The 5141-nt window shown below is 29.1% G+C and overlaps 1 long non-coding RNA gene across 1 annotated transcript; it reads right to left on the bottom strand.

Moving 5' to 3' along the window:
* Positions 1–4159: 4159 nt before the first annotated feature.
* Positions 4160–4941, bottom strand: LOC126928015 (uncharacterized). The gene is made up of 3 exons (XR_007716176.1): positions 4908–4941; positions 4374–4833; positions 4160–4294 (listed from the first exon to the last, which is right to left on the bottom strand). It is a non-coding gene; the product is annotated as an uncharacterized LOC126928015 (long non-coding RNA).
* Positions 4942–5141: the final 200 nt, after the last annotated feature.

Raw genomic sequence — 5141 nt, 5'->3', positions numbered from 1 at the left:
ATCGTGATAGTATAAAACGTTATACGTTATACCGTAATAGTATATAACGTTATACGTCATAACGTAATACTATATAACGTTACACGTTGTATAGTAATAGTATATAACGTTATACGTTATAACGTAGTCCTATACAACGTTATACGTTGTATAGTAATAGTATATAATGTTATACGTTATAACGTAATACTATATAACGTTATACGTTATAACGTAATACTATATAACGTTACACGTTATATAGTAATAGTATATAGCGTCATACGTTATAGCGTAATAGTATATAACGTTTCACGTTGTATAGTGATAGTATATAACGTTATATCGTAATAGTATATGACGTTATACGTTACAACGTAATACTATATAACGTAATGCTATATAACGTTACACGTAATACCGTAATAGTGTATATCGTTATACGTTATAACGTAATACTACATAACGTTATACGTTACAACATAATACTACATAACGTTATACGTTATACCATAATAGCTTATATCGTTATACATTATAACGTAATACTACATAATGTTATACGTTACAACATAATTCTACATAACGTTATACGTTATAACGTAATACTATATAACGTAATACTATATAACGTTACAAGTAACACCGTAATAGTGTATATCGTTATACGTTATAACGTAATAGTATGTAACGTTATACGTTATAACGTAATACTACATAACGTTATACGTTATAACGTAATACTACATAACGTTATACGTTACAACATAATTCTACATAACGTTATACGCTATAACGTAACACTATATTACGTTATACGTTATACCGTAATAGTATATACCGTTATACGTTATAACGTAATACCATATAACGTTATACGTTATAACGTAATACTATATAACGTTATACGTTATAACGTAATACTATATAACGTTATACGCTATAATGTAACACTATATTACGTTATACGTTATACCGTAATAGTATATAACGTTATACGTTATAACGTAATACTATATAACGTTACACGTTGTATAGTAATAGTATATAATGTTATACGTTATATCGTAATAGTATATGACGTTATACGTTACAACGAAATACTATATAACGTAATACTATATAACGTTACACGTAATACCGTAATAGTGTATATCGTTATACGTTATAACATAATAGTATATAACGTTAAACGTTATAACGTAATACTACATAACGTTATACGTTACAACATAATACTACATAACGTTATACGTTATACCGTAATAGCTTATATCGTTATACATTATAACGTAATACTACATAACGTTATACATTATACCGAAATAGTATATACCGTTATACGTTATAACGTAATCGCATATAACGTTATACGTTATAACGTAATTCTATATAACGTTATACAATATAACGTAATGCTATATAACGTTATACGCTATAACGTAACGCTATATTACGTTATACGTTATACCGTAATAGTATATAACGTTATACGTTATAACGTAATACTATATAACGTTACACGTTGTATAGTAATAGTATATAATGTTATACATTATAACATAATACTACATAACGTTACACATTATACCGAAATAGTATATACCGTTATACGTTATAACGTAATACCATATAACGTTACAAGTTGTATAGTAATAGTATATAGCGTCATACGTTATAGCGTAATAGTATATAACGTTATACGTTATAAAGTAATACTATATGCCGTTATACGTTATAACGTAATACTATATAACGTTACACGTTGTATAGTAATAGTATATAATGTTATACGTTATAACGTAATACTATATAACGTTACACGTTGTATAGTAATAGTATATAGCGTCATACGTTATAGCGTAACAGTATATAACGTTATACGTTATAGCGTAATACTATATGACGTTATACGTTATAACGTAATACTATATATCGTTACACGTTGTATAGTAATAGTATATAGCGTCATACGTTATAGCGTAACAGTATATAACGTTATACGTTATAGCGTAATACTATATGACGTTAAACGTTATAACGTAATACTATATAACGTTACACGTTGTATAGTGATATTATATAACGTAATACGTTATAACGTAATACTATATATCGTTACACGTTATAGCGTAATAGTATATAACGTTATACGTTATAACGTAATACCATATAAAGTTATACGTTATAACGTAATACCATATAACGTTATACGATATAACGTAATACTATATATCGTTACACGTTGTATAGTAATAGGATATAGCGTCATACGTTATAGCGTAACAGTATATAACGTTATACGTTATAGCGTAATACTATATGACGTTATACGTTATAACGTAATACTATATAACGTTACACGTTGTATAGTGATATTATATAACGTAATACGTTATAACGTAATACTATATATCGTTACACGTTGTATAGTAATAGTATATAGCGTCATACGTTATAGCGTAACAGTATATAACGTTATACGTTATAGCGTAATACTACATAACGTTATACGTTACAACATAATACTACATAACGTTATACGTTATACCGTAATAGCTTATATCGTTATACATTATAACGTAATACTACATAACGTTATACATTATACCGAAATAGTATATACCGTTATACGTTATAACGTAATACTATATAACGTTACACGTTGTATAGTAATAGTATATAGCGTCATACGTTATAGCGTAATAGTATATAACGTTATACGTTATAACGTAATACCATATAACGTTACACGTTGTATAGTGATATTATATAACGTAATACGTTATAACTTAATACTATATAACGTTTCACGTTGTATCGTGATAGTATAAAACGTTATACGTTATACCGTAATAGTATATAACGTTATACGTCATAACGTAATACTGTATAACGTTACACGTTGTATAGTAATAGTATATAATGTTATACGTTATAACGTAATAGTAATAACGTTATACGTTATAACGTAATACTATATAACGTTACACGTTGTATAGTGATATTATATAACGTAATACGTTATAACGTAATACTATATAACGTTTCACGTTGTATAGTGATAGTATAAAACGTTATACGTTATACCGTAATAGTATATAACGTTATACGTTATAACGTAGTCCTATACAACGTTATACGTTATATAGTATTAGTATACAACGTTATACGTTATATCGTAATAGTATATAACGTTATACGTCATAACGTAATACTATATAACGCTATACGTTATAACGTAATACTATATAACGTTATTCGTTATAACGTAATAGTGTCACGTCCCGCGTTCCGCACGTGACGCCACGAACCAATAACTTATGAATAATTAAACACGACCAATAATAATAAATTAACTAATAACTAACCAATCAAAATAGAAAGAATTATACGACAGACAATCAAAATGAAATAAATGTATCAATAAGAAGAAACACTACAACCAATCAGCAATGACATATAAAATACAAATAAAATGAAATAATTAAATGAACCAATAAATAAAACAAGCCGCGATTCAAATGTATGAGATTTCTCTGCGAAAACACATGTATATACACACACGTGTATGCATATCTGTGTGTGTGACCTACTTCGTGAATCTGAATAATTGGTAATCTAATAAAATATAAAAGAAATAAAATATACTACACTACATCAGCATTCTAATAAAAGTGAAAATTGTATACAAGATTACTCTGCGACACACACATATATAGATATACACATGCGTACGCGTATCTTTGGGAAAAATTCATAATATATATATATATATATATATATATATATATATATGTATGTATACGTTATTAAACCATTAAAACGCAATGAAATAAATATATAGATTTACATTTCTACGAACCTAGAGAATTATATACGAAATCCACATTATGGAATATTCAACCAATTAACGATCCGAGAAACAATGAGAATAACAATACGCGCACATATACATATGCATATATATATTTTACATAATGGAAAATTACATTGTGAAATGTATATATATATATACACGTATTATTATATCGAACAACTACTCATCTAATATACAAAACCACCTTGTAAAAATTACATTACTGTACATTCAACTAAACCAACTGAAGATTTAGTATAATAATATATAATAATATAATAATATATATATATACATAGATATGTGAAATAGCGTTGTATATAACCGGAAACAATACAAATGTCACACGACTTCTTCAACAACTTCGACTCTTCGTTCCTGCCGACAACACCTCAAACGATGACTGCGTCTTCTAGGGCCACTTACGGATTCTTTACAATTCTTCTTCTTCTTGCACTGAAATATCATATGCAGTGAATAAAACACGAAAGAAGCAGGATGAACTAAATAAAAGAAATCATAACAAGATACACACCGAGACAATCCGCATGGGAACCTCTGACAAAGTATCTATCATTAAATGCATAATAATCAAGATGCACAAACCTCATCTGGAAGTCGACACCACTCACAGTGTGCCAATGCAAGGGAGGAAAACGAATGAAATTGTATTTCGTGAAGACGTTTCACCACTTTCCATAGATCAGAAACTGGAGTTACACAACTAATAACCTAATAACAAGGAAGTAATATAAAATATACACGATTTAATATATAGCAAATATGGACATATAAATCTACAAGGAGCAAAATATATCTCATATTGTCAAATAAAACCAAATTGTCAAAAGATCATCAGGACACGACGCCAACGAAGGTGCCACTGTGCCTATTTGGATGGAAAACCGCCACTTCAGCATCATCCTTCGCACATATTCACACACGCACGTCGATCACGTCATCTCGTACCATTCACATATCTTCTTCCTCTTGCGCTAAAACAAATTCACAAGTTTAAGGAAACAAAGAACATGCGAAACGAGATAGAATACTAAAAACACATACTCACACAGTTCGCACAGGCGCGGACGCTTTTGTGTCCATCACTCAACATAACCTGTAATCATCAAAATCCACGTTCTCTCATGAAAACTCTAAAAATCTGCAGCATTGCGATTCCCACCGGAACGAACTGTCACGTGACTGTCATCCCATTGGGGATGTCATTATAAAAAGCGTAGCGACACAATTCAAATCAGAGTAATTGTTAGCGGGTCAGTTGAATAAAGGAATAGAAGAGAGT

This window comes from Bombus affinis, unplaced genomic scaffold (genome assembly GCF_024516045.1).
Source record: "Bombus affinis isolate iyBomAffi1 unplaced genomic scaffold, iyBomAffi1.2 ctg00000471.1, whole genome shotgun sequence".
Lineage (NCBI taxonomy): Eukaryota > Metazoa > Arthropoda > Insecta > Hymenoptera > Apidae > Bombus > Bombus affinis.
Note: the sequence above shows the minus strand (reverse complement) of the source record. Positions and strands in the feature narration are given on the sequence as shown.